At 41.6% G+C, this 18,534-nt stretch overlaps 1 protein-coding gene and 1 long non-coding RNA gene across 8 annotated transcripts in view; both read left to right on the top strand.

Annotated features, from left to right (window-relative positions):
- Positions 1-18,534, top strand: part of LOC145255612 (unconventional myosin-Ic-like) — a 333,792-nt gene that overhangs the window by 103,242 nt on the left and 212,016 nt on the right. The gene's annotated exons all lie outside the window — the stretch shown is intronic.
- Positions 5,230-7,690, top strand: LOC145255611 (uncharacterized). The gene is made up of 2 exons (XR_013863867.1): positions 5,230-7,373; positions 7,543-7,690. It is a non-coding gene; the product is annotated as an uncharacterized LOC145255611 (long non-coding RNA).

The raw sequence follows: 18,534 nt of genomic DNA, 5'->3' as shown, positions 1-18,534 counted from the left end.
TCTGAAAAAGTTGTGACTAACCGATTTCTATATAATTTTGTTTGTCTATACTTCGCGATAACTCTTGGGTGTGCCCCAGGGGCTCTTTTAGGGTTGATAAAAACACTCAATTTTTGGGACTTGTGGGGTATATGGTTAAAAAAAGAAGTAAAAAAAAAAAAAAAAAAAAAAAACGTACCGGGCGTATCTGCATTGCTCTTTGGGAAAGAAGGAACGGATGGCCAGCGTATTTGTATACACGAAGGGCATCTTGGGAAGGCAGAGCATGATGGGAGAAGCTATTTTTTTTCCCCTGTCTCTTCATTTTTTTTCTAGATAGGAGGATATAAAAGCTGGGAAAAGTTCCCGGGGAGGGAGTGAGAGAGAAGAGTCGTGAACATCTTCTCTTGAAAAGAATTTTGTATTGCTGACGTTCAGATTGTGCGGTGTGACATTGGTGGCGAGAGGCCAGGTGTGGTCGATTGGAAAAGAGGGCAGAAACGTGCGGTTGTCGAGAGAGTGACTCACTCCTTCCCGAACCCCAGAACCGAATCCTGATAACGCTTTGTCCAAAATTTTCGGTGTATGTCTATTTACTATTTTGCTTGGTTCTGAACTCAAATTTAAATATGTTAAGGCCTTTGGGACTTTTGGGGCTAAATGGGGGGGGGGGATGGACTTAGTCATTTTTTTTTTTTTTTTTGCATGGTGCAGAATTCAAATTTACATATGTTAAGGCTTAAAACTGCACCGTTTGTTCATTTTCACCAAGATTTGATGTCCCCTGGGGACTTTTGGGGCTAAATGGGGAGAGGAGGGGTCAAATGCCGAACTTAGTCATTTGTTTATGCCTCGTTCACTGTGCACTCACGTGGGACCATGCATGCTTCACTTGTTTTTTAAGTGGTCAACTACGATATTCGTATCTCGTAAACCTGTGATTAAATATGTTGGTATTTGTATTTGGTAAAGTAAGACGTCTCCACACTGCTGGTTTTCCTTTACCAAATAAATAGGTCCTGAAAGAAAACCAACGTTCAATAAAATGTATCCATATGAAATGGAAGAGAGAAGGAAAATTAAATGAAGAAAAAATATTTGTTTAAACTCCTGCTTTCCGACGACTAAAGAAGAAGGAAAAAAAGAAAAATAACACACTGAAGATGGAGTCTATCTCTGAAATATATTTGTTATAAATTTCAAACAAGTAAAATATTTATTTATTTTCCTTATATTACGTTGTGATTTGGCTTTCAAGCGCACGATGCATATTTTATTTCCTCTCTTAAGATGTTTTTATTATTATTATTATTAGTTTTATTATTATTATTATTATTATTATTATTATTATTATTATTATTATTATTATTAGGCCAATTGCTCCTATCGCAACCGGTATAATGTTTTTCTTTCAGAGACCATGTCGTCTTTTTAAATCATTCTCGAGGTCATAATATTTTATCTTTTTCTGTTCGGCTCTATAAAGGTCAGTCATTTCGAACGCTGACATGATTGAGACATTTTATTCAGATTAAATGTAATAATTTCTAAATGTGCATGAATTGCATGCACAGTTTGACGGAACACATTTCAGAAAATGCTGAAAGTGATTAGTGCAAATGGCATACCTGTCTCCCCCCCCCCCCCCGAGAAAAACAAGTGCCATTTTTATGTAGGGGACATGAGCTGCAGTAGGTGTACCAGAATTTTTGTAGGAATTTTTTACACCCCTAACACGAAACTGCGAATAAAATATAAAAAAACTCATAATTTCTCTTTTAAAAGTGGGTTGTTTATTTTCTTTATGGATTATACTTCCAAAATAAACTATTAAAGTTGTTTTAAAAGTAATAGAAATATTTTTTTTTATTTAAAAAAAAAAACAGTAATGAAATTAATTGCATTTTACGAGTTCAGTATTTTTCAATTTTTAAACTTTAAAAATCTATCAAAATTTTTCTATTGATTCTATTTTTACGATATTTTCAGAGTCAATGTGAAATTTTATGCTCTTTCCAATAAATCGAATATAATATTTTAGACAAACGTTTTTTTTTTTTTTTTTTTTTTAATTCACGCCCCCCTAATTTTAAACGTTTATTAAAAAGTAAATAATTAATTTATGTGCCAAAGTTTTATATATCACAAATTGAAGACAAAAGATCAATAAATAATATATTCTAATTTAAAATTAAAAAAAAAAAACAGGTTTTGGAAATTTACTTGTAAAGTCCGAAGTTTAAAACCTTTAACGTTTTTTGTATTTAAAAAGATTTTTTTTTAATGAAACCTTTGTCCTTGCCCCTTTAATTGAAAAAAAAATTAGGGTTTGAATTACATTTTTCGATTAGTTATAAGCTTGGAAAGACAGGGGATCGAATTATTCAATATTTTTCACAGAGTTTCTGACACACCTAAAGCTGCAGGGATACTATATAGGGAGTTTGGCAGTCTGTACACATTACACTTAAACTTCTGTATGTCAGTACAGTTGGAACCAGGAAGGGAATTCCAAAGTTCTAAGGAAGAAACTATTAGGGTAGAAGGCTTTCTTACATCTAGGGATCTCTGCTGTGTAGGGGTGGGACTTTGCTGCTTGTTGGGGTTGTCGGGGGTATTTATGTCTTAAATTTACATACAAGGGCTTGTAGTCCGTCAGAGCATCCACCATTAAAATACTTGTAAAACGGGCAGGGATGCAAAGTTTCATTGATGGGACAGAGGCTGACGCTTAGATGACAGTTCAGGACTTATCAGGTTGGCAACTTTTTTTTTTAACCCTGTCCAGGAGTGAGAAACTAGTAGCAGATGCACTAGCCCAAATGTGACAACAATACCTCATAAATGGGCGAGTGATGGCTTTGTAGAGGGACAGGATACTTTCAGGCATAGGTAACTTTCTAGCACGGTAGAGAGAGCCCACCTTCTTAGCAGCAGCCTTGTTAGTGTGTACGTCCATAAGCTTGTGTAGAAGTGCGTTCGTTTAACAGTGTGCATATGCTGATGCTGTGTTTAGTAGTCACTGAAAATCTCAGAGTTGATGCTTCTCATAACATGATGGTTTCTGGTCCTCATCCAACAATAGCAATGGAAGGAGACCCATTTAGCCTCTACCAACCTACCCACACGTCGCACAACATCGGCGGCTGACCCAACGGATGAATGGGTTTAGCTGAGCCAATAAATAACATCTGGAAATTGGATTCTATTACCAGACCATGGCCATTAAGGCAATCACCACTCTCCCCCGAAAGACGAGAATTGCAGATCAAGGAAACAAGATAATTAGCGGAACGTTGCAAGTTGATCGGCCAGATGTAAAATAGGATTTATTGTTTGTCCAGCCAACCAATCCTATTCCGTCTGATTCTTTAATCACAATGAGACCCTCTCCACTCCATCTGCATCACCATCCCCACACCTTCAGCAGAACCAATACAATTTTGGTAAAAAGAAAATCTTGGAATCATCTGTAAATTATTTGTTTTTCTTAGTGTTGTGTAACTTGGCCATCTAATAAAGAATGGAAATAAATTGTTTCAGACTATTTTATAGACTTTGGTTCATAGTTATTTATTTTTTTTTATAGATTATGTTTTAGAACTTGTTTATAGTTTTTATTATATAGGAGTGGAAAGAAGGCTTTGCAGTTTTGAAAGTTTTATCTTCTATATATATAAAAGCCAAACGTCTGTGTGTATGTATGTATGTTTGTTTTTAACGCTAAAACTTTTGAAAGACGGAACCAAACTTGACAAATTTGGTATCATATCGAAGTCCCATCACCCGGATGACAAATATCGAAATTTCACGTCAAACGGATCACTAGAAGTTGGTCAACTGATCAGTTATCTTCGAGGGGGGCCCCAAAAAAACCTGTCATTATCTCTATATATAAAAGACAAATGTTTGTTTGTAACGCTAAAACTTGAGATGAAAGATTCCTCTCCCCTAAGAATAAAACATATGTTCAATATCTGCTTTTGTTTTTTCATTGTTTATACGGTCCCGAGCAACGCCGGGTAGCCCTGCTAGTCTATTATATAAATCTCACCTGTCTGTCTGTCTGTATGTATGTATGTATGTATGTATCGCTAAAACTTTCGACAAACTCGACGGATCCTAACGAGATCGGTATAGTTTTGAAGCTCGACGTCTTGGACGACAAATATCGAAAGATTGGCCTAAAATATTAATTCCTTCACCCTAAACGCGGCTGTTTTGTACAAGGAGGGGGTCGATTTTTTTCGCCGACATTTTAGCAAGTCATCGTCACCTTTCAATTGACTTCGGTTAATTAAATTACTCTTTACTTTCGGTCGGACCATGGAGACATCGACTAAGATGTCACATGTTTTTTTTTGGGGGGGGGGGGTTATAACTTTTTTTCTCCTTCGCATTATGGGTTTGATCCTGCCGGCCTACTACCACTTTTTTTTTTTCAGGGTTCCTTAACTATACAACCTACAGAAACACACCCGTCACCTCTGCTACCGTTGTTCGACCCCCCCCCCCGGGGTACTTGCTACACCAGCTAAACACCCAGGCAACGCCGGGCACCTCAGCTAGTTATTTTATAAACGTTAACAGAAAATAATTTTTAATTCAATAAATGTTCTCTCTCGCGCTCTCTCTCTCTCTCTCTCTCGCTCTCTCTCTCGCGCTCTCTCTCTCGCGCTCTCTCTCTCTCTCGCGCTCTCTCTCTCTCTCGCGCTCTCTCTCTCGCGCTCTCTCTCTCGCGCTCTCTCTCTCGCGCTCTCTCTCTCGCGCTCTCGCGCTCTCTCTCTCGCGCTCTCTCTCTCGCGCTCTCTCTCTCGCGCTCTCTCTCTCGCGCTCTCTCTCTCGCGCTCTCTCTCTCGCGCTCTCGCGCTCTCTCTCTCGCGCTCTCGCGCTCTCTCTCTCTCGCGCTCTCTCGCTCTCTCTCTCGCGCTCTCTCGCTCTCTCTCTCGCGCTCTCTCGCGCTCTCTCGCTCTCTCTCTCGCGCTCTCTCGCGCGCGCGCGCTCTCTCTCTCGCGCGCTCTCTCACTCTCTCGCGCGCTCTCTCACTCTCTCACGCGCGCTCACTCTGTCTGTCTCTCTCTCTCTCTCACGCTCGCTCACTCTGTCTGTCTCTCTCTCTCTCTCACGCTCGCTCACTCTCTGTCTGTCTCTCTCTCTCTCTCACGCTCGCTCACTCTCTGTCTGTCTCTCTCTCTCTCTCTCTCTCTCTCTCTCTATATATATATATATATATATATATATATATATATATATATTAATGATTGCAGAAATTACCCTCTGGACCAAAGTACTGTAGGTTTCCAACAAGATTCCATATACAATCAATACATTTACCCTGATAGCCACTATCTTATGTAGCTTACGACCACCATTTCTGCCACCTTCATTCGTGATAATAAAATACTACATTACATCCGATGAGCAACATCATCATAATCGCCACATTTACAGAGGAAGAAGTTCCTATTTTTCTCTTGCTATTTAATGCTCTTACCACTACCAGTTGTCATCGGGTTCAATTCTACATTTTTCAACTATATTGTGATTACACATAATTGGCTAAGACATACATAGACTTAACATATTCTTTCCAATTTTCGAATCTTAAATAATGACTCCCTATTAATGTTCTGCTCTTTCTGATTGGCTGAGACCTGACGTTCTCATATTCTAGAATGTAGCAAATTCCTAAATGAACAAACACTTCCAACAGTTTACAAAAATGGCGTTGCTCTCCACATGACACTAGCACTAAAATAATAAATACAAGTGTATTAACCCTCACAAACAGACAATACTGATAACCTTATTTCTGGAACAAACGTGCACAAGTAAAAAAAAAAAAAAAAAACTTTATATGCATAACGTCATCTATCTTCACTTGCCTGTCCAGAACACTAAATAAAATGTAAACCCATCAATGGTTTGGGAATGGAAGCATGTACAAAATACAAACACGGCTCTATCCCTCCCCCCAAATAAAAACCTGCCTAAATAAAAAAAAAAAAAAAACACTTGCTTTTTGGGCTGATTAGATTACACTAATTACCTATGCTACATGGAAACACTTATTTGTTATACCAATTTTTGAATTCTGTAGAGTATTTTATTTATTTTATTTAATTTATTTTATTTACTTTCCGTTTTCAAACTGATTCTCGAGATTGCGCTCACGTTAACTTTTTTGGAGTGGGGGGGGGGGCGGTAAATTTGTAAATTAGGTCCACCTCCACAAATTTTCTTTAGAATGACGACCCTTACAGGTCTTCGACTATGCTGATTAAGAAAATCTCATTCACAATTTGCAGAGACAAGTATTTATAAAGACCTATATGCACTATAATTTACTGGCTTCCAGATTTGTCCACACATGTGATAAACAATCTACTTCCCTTCTACTGACAGTGCCACCCAAAACTTTTTTTCTTTTTTAGCATTTGTGGGTGGGTATGTTGACAACGATTATCATGGTTAAATTTGTGAGGATTATTCGCCCCCCCCCCTTCCAAAGGAGGTTGTCTACTCTGAAAGCCATGGGGAGGTTGATGGTGTCTATTCCGAAAGCTGTTCTTAACATGAAAATATTCAAAGAAGCAAAGTGAAAAAAGTCGTTATTGTTTTGCTTTACATGTTAAAAAAAAAAGATGGCCTAAAACTGGAATTTAATTTAAAACTATTCGTGGAAGAGTTGAAAAGAAGAGGAAGACTTGAACAAAATATGGAAACAGCAAGAACTGCTGCTGCTACTGATTTCGGTCACTCTATACAATGAGAAACCCTACCTTCAAAAACTTCTGTTTTTACTTTCTATTCTAATAGACCATTTATACTGATTTACGCATTCCCTTAATTGCTTTTTTTTAATTCAAGCAGTACCTGCATGTTATCGCCCTAACCCAGCACTAATCGCGAGTTAAAGCCAGATTATTTCATTTCGGCCACGGCCACCAGTGTCTGCAATTGTTCAAGGACGGCAGTAGCCACCAACAACAACTGTAGTTTACTTTTTTTTTGCAGCGGGGGGGGGGGGTCTGCCAGGCAATGCCAGTTAATGGGTCCTGAGAGGACGTGTCTTAAGAACTAAACCTAAATGGAAAGACAGTATGGTTGGCAATATGCCAGTTAACTGGTTTTTGCTCATCTATTCCCATTTATTTGCGCCTTTTTTTTTTTTTTCTTTTTTTAGTTTATGGGCTGCTCCCTACGGAACTGTAATTATGTACTTAGATATGTTAGTTTTGTGTGTGTGCATGTCTGGTTGGAAGAAACGACATATATATACCAGCTCGGTATCAAACACTTTTGGAATGGATATATACGAATTTATTAGACTATAACAAACCTAAACTAATCATACTAACAATATATACAGACTGATTTTAGTGTTGTGGGAGGTCATGTTGGTAATGTTCTCAATGTATGACTAAACAAAGTAGTCCAGTGGGTTCAGGTCAGGGAATGAGGGAAACCAGTGAGAGAAAGGTACAACAAAGTTGTAACATTCCTAAAGCCGATGCTGGTTATCTTTGACTTGTGGACCGGATCTGAGTTGTGTTGTGGGAGGTCATGTTGGTGATGTTCTCAACGTATGACCGGATCTGAGTTGCACCAGGGGATCACCACACTCTTCAGTACAGAGTAGAGCTCATTATAAGAGAAGGAAAATTAAAATTTATTCTTCGACTGAATACTCAAAAAAAAAAAAAAACAATTTACAAAGTCCTTATTCCGCGGAGTTTCAAATCATTTTGGATCAACTTGAATAGTTTCATGCAAGCTGAAATATTATACACGGTGTGTGTGTGTGTGTGTGTGTGTATATATATATATATATATATATATATATATATCCCCAAAACCTTTGGCCTTGATGGAAGGGAAACTAAAACTTGTTGCTATGGTTTCAAATGATCTGAAATAACAGCAAGGGGAAACTTGATTCCAAATATTTCTCATATATTATATCTTCCTTCTTTGGTTTTCATACATAAAGTAAATTTCACATTGTCTAAGGATAATTTGATACGGGAGATATTCATAATCGTACCCTATTTCTAACTAAAAGACGGGAGATATAACATGAGAAATATTTGGAATCAAATCTCTCTGTGCTGTTATTTCGGATCATTTGAGACCATAGCAGCAAGTTTTAGTCTCCCATCCATCAAAGCCAAAAGTTTTGGGGAAAAATAAATATAGACTCTCTGGTCGATTTTGGTGTATGAGTTTCTGACACAACAACTAAGTTGCTCGGAAATCCACACAGATGATTTGTTTATAGTGGTGAAGGCTTTGTGTAATACCAACCACACTTTTTGCTGTTACTGCTAATCCTTGTTGGTGCATATGACAAAGCACACAGTTCAACGCAGGTTTTTACGTTAAAGTTACCTTCTCCTAGATGCATGTCTTTACTAAGACACACACGGATCATAGTATAACGATTTGATCACTATCTGTCTGACGTAATGAACATTTAAATTAAAATGTTTAAAATTCAACGCTATTTCACACGGTTAATGGTAGGCGAATGGATACGGCCTCCGCTAATCAAGCCAGAGATGTCTCGTGTCGCGGGGTTCGAATCGTTCGACTGGTAGTAATCGTGACACCCTGCACTGAAGAATCCCGAAAGGATGAAACACTAGTGTCTGTAGGTATTTAATTATTATAGTAAAAAAAATAATTATATATATATATATATATATATATATACACTAGCATTTCCGGCTGATGTTGCCCAGGTGTTTTGGAGGTGTATGTTGAGCAAAAAAAAAAAAAAAAAAAGCGATCAATTTTTTAAGTTTGACCCCTATTATGACCCCTTAACATTTGTTTTGGGTTAATCAAGTTATTAAGTTAGATCCATGTTCAAGGAACCTATATCTAAAATTTCAAGTGTTTAAACCCAAATTCGCGGAGGAGTTTGGTAGACTTCTTGAAGGTCAAATCGTTGAACTTTGACCCTTTAAGAGCCCAATTTCTGGCCGAAAACCGATCACAAAGATTTTTCCAAAACTCAGTACCCTGTATATGAAATTTTGAGTCTGTAGACTTAAGTTATTGCATAGGGAAATGTACACACACACACGTTCACTTATATATATGACATAATCATGTCCACACACTGGTTCTTGTTAGATCACCGAAGTTAAGCAACATTGATCCAGGCCAGTACCAGATGGATGATGCTGTATGTACTGTGCTGGGACATAGAAATTTCCAGGTTTGTATCTGCAGATGTGCTTCAAACCGGAAGTGATGCACACTGACGAATAATTGTGTGTACAGTTCCCACACTGACATCAAACTCTGCACTTAATGCCTCTGTAGACACACAAACGTTCTTATCCATGAAATTCTTTATTTGGCCAATCATCTCTGGTGTTCTGACTTTCTAACTTCTCCCACACCTTTCATATGCTCGATTCATGCAAGATGGTCCAAAAACAGTCTGAAGCATTCCATACGTTTCCGCGGCATTTTTTCCACGTTTAAAACGGAATTTTATTGCATATCGCTTTAACGTGTTCTCAAGTCCAGATTGTATTTTTTAAATTCACCAGCCGTGACAATTCGGTTAATTAGGGTGTGTATTACAATTCCAGCAGTAACTGTTCATTTGAACCTGAAATCATAAAAATTGTCCAGCCATCTCATAGTATGTATAACAATAACATACTGAATTTTCAAGCGTCTACGACAACTGTAAATGCGTGTACGAGAAAGTCTGAAAACTTATTGAATCCACCATTGAACGTAACTGTTGTTGGGTCTATAAATCATGTGTACCAAAATTTCATCTTGTATTATTTCACCACCACATATCAGGCGAGAAGTCATCACCAGAATGGAACGGTACAAACAGCTTAACGACCACAGCCACTCACTGTTTGGCCATCAATCAGTGAGACAAAGACTAAAATCTCGCAGTAGCTTCATCAATATAGAGGAAATCGATCCCAGGCAAGCTGCCTCTTATAGGATGGAACGATGGCGAGACTATAACAGCAGGAATAAAAATGAAGCCCTACTAGACCCAAAAGAAACACTCCCTCAGGGTTCAAACCTTGGTAGAAAAAACTGGGTGACTCTAAATAGAGCCAGAGCCAAAGAAGACAAAACAAAAGACAATCTCCACAAGTGGGGCCTAGACACCTCACCTTTATGTCCATGTGGAGAGGTACAAACGATGCACCACCTTAGGGAAAACTGCCGATTGGGTCCTCATTGCTCAAACCAAGACCTTAAGGAGGCAAACAGCACCGTCATGCGATGGGTTAATCTCTATTGCGATAAGATATGATGGTCTTGTATTATTGATTTGAATAACTGTAACCAGTTTTGATGGGAATATGTGTTGTAAACAAAGGAAAAGAAAAATGCCACATTTATTCATTCGGATGTGAGGAAAGAATCCCCCACCCTCACTTATTGGATGCTCATGATTGATTACTGAAATAAATTCAGGAAGTTTTTATTTAAAATTTAGTATTGGCCACCATCTTAAGCCGTCTGGGAGTCGCATCAACTGATTTCACAAGCAACTGATTTGTTTTTTGCTTTTATCTTTTCCTATGCAGTTGTCCCTCACGGTCACATATGTTAGCGTTGCGTCTTTCTAGAGTTTAGTCTACTCGGCCAATGGCTGCATCTCTAATCAAATGTGATCAATTAGTTCTATTACGAAGATTGTTCACCAGCGCTGACTCTCTTGGATGTCCAGGCTGCATGAGTCATAAGCAATGAATATCCATTGTTTCATAGCAAATCTATAATCCAGATCCAAGTATCTCTATAGTATTATCTCCTTAATTAGTGGGAGTGACAAAAACCGTGCGGATCGATTTCAGAGAATCATTTCATTCCCATGTTCATAATATTTTGTATTTTAAGATACCTTTCACTCTCTCTCTCTCACTCGGTCTGGCTCTCTGGATCCCTCTCTCTCTTCTCTCTCTCTGTTGGTGTGGCTCTCTGGATCCCCCTCTCTCTCTGTTGGTGTGGCTCTCTGGATCCCCCTCTCTCTCTGTTGGTGTGGCTCTCTGGATCCCCCTCTCTCTCTGTTGGTGTGGCTCTCTGGATCCCCCTCTCTCTCTGTTGGTGTGGCTCTCTGGATCCCCCTCTCTCTCTCTGTTGGTGTGGCTCTCTGGATCCCTCTCTCTCTCTGTTGGTGTGGATCTGGATCCCTCTCTCTCTCTGTTGGTGTGGATCTGGATCCCTCTCTCTGTTGGTGTGGCTCTCTGGATCCCTCTGTCTCTCTCTTGGTGTGGCTCTCTGGATCCCTCTGTCTCTCTCTTGGTGTGGCTCTCTGGATCCCTCTGTCTCTCTCTTGGTGTGGCTCTCTGGATCCCTCTGTCTCTCTCTTGGTGTGGCTCTCTGGATCCCTCTGTCTCTCTCTTGGTGTGGCTCTCTGGATCCCTCTGTCTCTCTCTTGGTGTGGCTCTCTGGATCCCTCTGTCTCTCTCTTGGTGTGGCTCTCTGGATCCCTCTGTCTCTCTCTTGGTGTGGCTCTCTGGATCCCTCTTTCTCTCTCTTGGTGTGGCTCTCTGGATCCCTCTGTCTCTCTCTTGGTGTGGCACTCTGGATCCCTCTGTCTCTCTCTTGGTGTGGCACTCTGGATCCCTCTGTCTCTCTCTTGGTGTGGCTCTCTGGATCCCTCTGTCTCTCTCTTGGTGTGGCTCTCTGGATCCCTCTGTCTCTCTCTTGGTGTGGCTCTCTGGATCCCTCTCTCTCTCTCTTGGTGTGGCTCTCTGGATCCCCCTCTATCTCTCTCTCTCTCTCTTGGTGTGGCTCTCTGGATCCCTCTCTCTCTCTCTGTTGGTGTGGCTCTCTGGATCCCTCTCTCTCTCTCTCTTTCTCTCTCTTGGTGTGGCTCTCTGGATCCCTCTCTCTCTCTCTTGGTGTGGCTCTCTGGATCCCTCTCTCTCTCTCTTGGTGTGGCTCTCTGGATCCCTCTCTCTCTCTCTCTCTCTCTCTCTCTCTCTTGGTGTGGCTCTCTGGATCCCCCTCTCTCTCTCTTGGTGTGGCTCTCTGGATCCCTCTCTCTCTCTCTGTTGGTGTGGCTCTCTGGATCCCTCTCTCTCTCTCTCTTGGTGTGGCTCTCTGGATCCCTCTGTCTCTCTCTCTTGGTGTGGCTCTCTGGATCCCTCTGTCTCTCTCTCTTGGTGTGGCTCTCTAGATCCCTCTGCCTCTCTCTTTGTGTGGCTCTCTGGATCCCTCTGTCTCTCTCTTTGTGTGGCTCTCTGGATCCCTCTGTCTCTCTCTTTGTGTGGCTCTCTGGATCCCTCTGTCTCTCTCTTTGTGTGGCTCTCTGGATCCCTCTGTCTCTCTCTTTGTGTGGCTCTCTGGATCCCTCTGTCTCTCTCTTTGTGTGGCTCTCTGGATCCCTCTGTCTCTCTCTTTGTGTGGCTCTCTGGATCCCTCTGTCTCTCTCTTTGTGTGGCTCTCTGGATCCCTCTGTCTCTCTCTTTGTGTGGCTCTCTGGATCCCTCTGTCTCTCTCTTTGTGTGGCTCTCTGGATCCCTCTGTCTCTCCCTTTGTGTGGCTCTCTGGATCCCTCTGTCTCTCCCTTTGTGTGGCTCTCTGGATCCCTCTGTCTCTCCCTTTGTGTGGCTCTCTGGATCCCTCTGTCTCTCCCTTTGTGTGGCTCTCTGGATCCCTCTGTCTCTCCCTTTGTGTGGCTCTCTGGATCCCTCTGTCTCTCCCTTTGTGTGGCTCTCTGGATCCCTCTGTCTCTCCCTTTGTGTGGCTCTCTGGATCCCTCTCTCTCTCTCTCTTTGTTTGGCTCTCTGGATCCCTCTCTCTCCCTTTGTGTGGCTCTCTGGATCCCTCTCTCTCTCTTTGTGTGGCTCTCTGGATCCCTCTCTCTCTCTCTTTGTGTGGCTCTCTGGATCCCTCTCTCTCTCTCTTTGTGTGGCTCTCTGGATCCCTCTCTCTCTCTCTTTGTGTGGCTCTCTGGATCCCTCTCTCACTCTCTCTCTCTTTGTGTGGCATTCTGGATCCCTCTCTCTCTCTTTGTGTGGCTCTCTGGATCCCTCTCTCTCTCTCTTTGTGTGCCTCTCTGGATCCCTCTCTCTCTCTCTCTCTTTGTGTGGCTCTCTGGATCCCTCTCTCTCTTTGTGTGGCTCTCTGGATCCCTCTCTCTCTCTCTCTTTGTGTGGCTCTCTGGATCCCTCTCTCTCTCTCTCTCTTTGTGTGGCTCTCTGGATCCCTCTCTCTCTCTCTCTTTGTGTGGCTCTCTGGATCCCTCTCTCTCTCTCTCTTTGTGTGGCTCTCTGGATCCCTCTCTCTCTCTCTCTTTGTGTGGCTCTCTGGATCCCTCTCTCTCTCTCTCTCTTTGTGTGGCTCTCTGGATCCCTCTCTCTCTCTCTCTTTGTGTGGCTCTCTGGATCCCTCTCTCTCTCTCTTTGTGTGGCTCTCTGGATCCCTCTCTCTCTCTCTCTCTTTGTGTGGCTCTCTGGATCCCTCTCTCTCTCTCTCTCTTTGTGTGGCTCTCTGGATCCCTCTCTCTCTCTCTCTTTGTGTGGCTCTCTGGATCCCTCTCTCTCTCTCTCGGTGTGGCTCTCTCTGGATACCCCCCTCCTCCCCGTCTGTCTCTCTGGATACCCCCCTCCTCCCCGTCTGTCTCTCTGGATACCCCCTTCCTCCCCGTCTGTCTCTCTGGATACCCCCCTCCTCCCCGTCTGGCTCTCTGGATACCCCACTCCTCCCCGTCTGGCTCTCTGGATACCCCCCTCCTCCCCGTCTGGCTCTCTGGATACCCCCCTCCTCCCCGTCTGGCTCTCTGGATACCCCCCTCCTCCCCGTCTGGCTCTCTGGATACCCCCCTCCTCCCCGTCTGGCTCTCTGGATACCCCCCTCCTCCCCGTCTGGCTCTCTGGATACCCCCCTCCTCCCCGTCTGGCTCTCTGGATACCCCCCTCCTCCCCGTCTGGCTCTCTGGATACCCCCCTCCTCCCCGTCTGGCTCCCTGGATACCCCCCTCCTCCCCGTCTGGCTCTCTGGATACCCCCCTCCTCCCCGTCTGGCTCTCTGGATACCCCCCTCCTCCCCGTCTGGCTCTCTGGATACCCCCCCTCCCCGTCTGGCTCTCTGGATACCCCTCTCCCCGTCTGGCTCTCTGGATATCCCCCTCCCCGTCTGGCTTTATGGATACTCCTGTCTATCTAGCTTTATCGATCCCCCTCTCTTGGTTCAGATCCCTCTCCGCACCTCTAGGGGCATCTTCCCTTCTCCCTTTCTATTTATCTATCCCTCCCCTCTCTTTCTCTCTCTATCGCTCTCATTTTATATCAACGACTTCTACATAGCCTGTTTTAATCAAATGTAAATAATTGCCTTCATAAATACAATAAACAATTCTTCCAAGATGAAAAATGTTCCGTGCATATGCGTCATTCTTCAAAATGCTTGTCTTATCTCCTGCCTGTTGCTATCCGCACAATATCCGCCATATTGCCTTTTTTTTTTTTTTCGACCAGTAAAAACACATTCATGTATTTCCTTATTTGACCACGCCAGAACTGTGTCACATGGTCATCTCGTTATTTCGGCCACTTGCCTCATCCCGAACCATTGAGTGGTTTTGCAAACTTTATTGTGGGCGTGTCTAAGTTGGACACCTCCTCCTCGACTTCTTTCTCTCTGCAATTTAAATCATATCCTTCAATGTCAGAGGCTGGTCTGCCCCAGTGCATACTTGCCATTTTATGTTCTGTTAATTCATCTGTCTGCCTCTCTTCATGCGTCTCACTACCTACCCTAACTATCTAATTCTCTTTCTCGCTCTCTTTTTATATTGTCATGGTTGATAGCATTCTTCGACCTAACCTTCACTGGCAACAGTAATTGGAAAAAATACATTAAAACTACTGCCAAGTTTTCAAGTATAGGGTGTTTTTTTTTTTTTTTTTAATTACTATTACTAGCATGGATGGCCGGTATTGCCCTGGTATTTAGAGTTGTGTGTTGAGCAAAAAAAAAAAAAAAATTAAATAAATGTGGTAGTAGGCAGGCAGGCAGGCTCGAATCCGTACCGCAAAGGATGAAAAAAACATGTAAAAAAAACGTGACGTCTTTGCCGTTGCGTCCGTGCTGAGCATGTGCGAAAGCCCACAAGTGTATGAGTCGGGCCTACCTGTGGTGAAAAGTGAACCCGAGACCTTTCGATTACAAATCAAGTCCACTAATGAACTATACCCATCTTACCCCAAAGTGACGATTTGGTTTCGCCCAACAGCTATGAAAAGAAGCTAAGTGATTTGCAGGTTTTAAAATACACTTTAATAACGCATGATTGGATTTTCGTATCATGGCGTGTCAATTTGGTGATATTGTTCGATTCTGCTTGGGAACGTGTGGGTCAATTCGGCAGTATTTTTCGTGGTGTGGCATATCGATTCGGCGGTGGTATTCAGAATTGCATGAACGAATTTAAGGACCGTGCCGTCACATGTGAAAACAAATATATATATATTTTATTTTATTTTTTTTTTTTTGATGCTCTCTCTCCCTCGTGTAGTGACAAGCTATCCTGACCTTCGACCCGAACCTGTATTTGATGGTAGTGAACTCGGACAGTCAGTAATGGAGTGGTTGGAGAAAGCTGAACTAATATTTCAGCTGAGTGGGGTGAAGCGCATCGAGTGCGTCATTCCGATGCGCTTGTCAGGCAGCGCATATGCTGTACACAGCGTTTGCTTTGGATCCTTTCGCTGCATGGGAGCAGTTTGCAGCACGCAGCCTCCAACCTGGTGAAACAGTTAACATTTTTGGCAGAACTATACAGGCTTACGGTCCTGTTTGGCGATGTATCGGATCAATGCCTACAATGTGCATTCATTGCTGGATTGTCGGAGCATGTGGAAGGCTTATCACGAGCATCCTCCGAGATTGAAAACCAAGATCTCACATGTGCTGGCACACGCTCGTGCCATTTTAAAGAACAGCACGGGAGTTCCACAGCAAGCTGCCTTAACTGCACGGTCAACACAAATTACACCTAAGGAGACTGACACTTCACAGCGGTGTTGCAAGCGTAATGGACTCCATCATAGAGCAAGCGATTGCTTACTGGATCGTGCGATGGAAAGGGATGTTAGTGTTAAGCCTCGACAACCTATCACATGTTACCGATGTAAGTGGCAAGGGCACATTGTCAGATATTGTTCGGAGCAAGGGAACGAGAATTCAGCACCAATCTCATCCCCCAAACTGATGTAAGTGGCGCATTGCCGGTTATCACTGTTTACATCAACGGACTACCGCGTACAACTCTAGTGGATACTGGATGCACACAGTCACTGGTCCGCAAGTTGTGCGTTTAGATTTAGGCACAGATAGAGAATGAGTGGTTGTAGCTAGCCGAGTATTTTTGTGAAAATTTGGCAAGGGGGAGCATAGATTGGAGTTCAATCATGAATGGGCAAAAAAAAATTGTTAGTACTGAAGAATTTGTTCGAAAGTTAACAGAAACGCTAATGTAATATTTCCACAAAGGTACTCATTGGTTTCAGAATTCTTTGATGGTAATGATAAAGAAATGTGCATGTCCAATCTCAACAGAGCACGGACTGACAACATGTATGAATCCAATTGGTTCCATAGCACCAATTCAACTTATGGATGTTGGCAACCTTCACGTAATCCCTTCTGTAAGTATTTAATTCTAGAAAGAATCGGGGAGGGGGGGACCAATGTCAACAATGGGATCAAACAGGTCCAAAAAAGTTGTATGATGCCAATTCAAACGAATTTATTTTAAAGCTTAATCATGAGGTAAATGATACGGATTGACAACCTTGGTGTGCAACATTCAGATTCAGTTGATTCCGCAGTACCATTTTCAATTTTGGATGTTGGCAACCTTCATGTGGTTATTTTGGTAATACTGATTCTAGAGAGAAGCGAGAAACTAGTAGGTGATGTGCTTTTCTCCTCCCAGCATCCTCTTTCACACAGAAGAAGTGTCGCTATCTTGTCTCTGCTTTATCCTTATTTTTATGGCAAGTGCTCGACTGAACTCCTATCTATGCTCCCCCCTTGCCAAACTTTCACAAAAATACTCGGCTAGCTACAACCACTGTATATGATTTCCCTCATTCTCTGTCCGTGCCTAAATCTAAATGCAGATTCCATGAACGAAGCTTTTCCAGAACTGCCTGCCTTTGGAACACTGGCCTGCTTCCCAGTTGAATACAACATAGTAGTTTTTAAGTTCAGTGTAAACAAGTTCTTGATGAGCCACCACCATAATCAAATTCTACCCAATTTACACCATTAACGATTACTATACTACCACCTTACATTCATTAATCCTTATCCTCGAGTGGCCTTTGGGCCTTGATAAGTGAATGAAACCGGATTAAAAAAAAAAAAAAAGTCGTACGATGCTGATTCATACGAATTTGCTTTTTAATCTAAATAAAGTGATTATTTCAAAGAAATCATAGGAAATACTTTTGATTTTTTTTTTTTTTTTTTTTTTTTTTTTTTTTCGTCGGTGAGTGGGCAAAATCTTGGATTTTTTTTCTGAGTTTTTTTTTTTTTTTTTTTTTTTTTTTTAGTACTGCAAAACTCGTTTTAAAAGTTAACAGAATCGTTAATGTTTCCACAAAGGAAATATATTTGGTAGGAGATGCGTTTGGCTGATAAGCAACACGTCTTAACGTTGACGTGTCGAATAAAGCCGCGTTTCATTATTATTTGTGTAGGTGGTTTTGTTTTATCTATTTTTTTTTTAATTTTGTTTTTATTGTTTTATTTTTGAATTTTGATTCATCCCCAAAATCACCACATCTTCTTATAGATGTTGGCAACCTTCCTATGTAGTCTGCTATTTAAAATAATTTAAAATAAATGCATCCACGCAGATGCATACAAATGTGAGGAGGGAACAAAACCTGTAATAGAATAAAATCTCTACTCGTATATAAAAAAAACACTTTGCACGTGTCTGTGAGTTCGTTCCATATGGACTCTGAAACTGCTGGGCCCACTTTTTAAAAAATTACACACAAATATACTTTGTGTCTGGGAGTCTTCTTAAAAAAGGTATTGTATCGGGATGCGTCTGATAAGTATTGATGATTGAAAAGAATCCGATTAAAGAAGGTATAGTCCAGTTTTGACCAAAGTTAACACTCTTCTACAGCTTAACACTGCAAGTGCATTTGAGAAGTTTTATCACCGCACAAGAATGGCCCAGTGGATAAAATTTACAGTATGTTCTTTGATAAGACAGAGGTGAATTCAAAATGTGTTTGTTTAGAGCACAATTTAACCATGTTACTTTTGTATTTTAGACTTTGATTCAAGTCATATAAAATTTTATAAAATCAACAGTAGGTTCTCTACAGTGCAATGTAGACTAGAATTTATTGTGGACGGTCATTGCAGGGAGACATGTAAAGCTTCCTCCCAATGCACTGCGGTAAATCCCTGACTAGAGCAGGCAATCAAACGATATAATTGAAAAGTGGGTGATTACATGGATCTCGGTGGCAATAAATATATGGAAGTGTGCAACGTTTGTTGATCTTCATTCGATCTCGG

The sequence above is a fragment of the Euprymna scolopes genome, chromosome 31 (genome assembly GCF_053919585.1).
Source record: "Euprymna scolopes isolate OS-2025 chromosome 31, ASM5391958v1, whole genome shotgun sequence".
Taxonomy (NCBI): Eukaryota; Metazoa; Mollusca; class Cephalopoda; order Sepiida; family Sepiolidae; genus Euprymna; species Euprymna scolopes.
The sequence above is the reverse complement of the archived record's forward strand: the minus strand, read 5'-3'. Positions and strand labels throughout refer to the sequence as shown.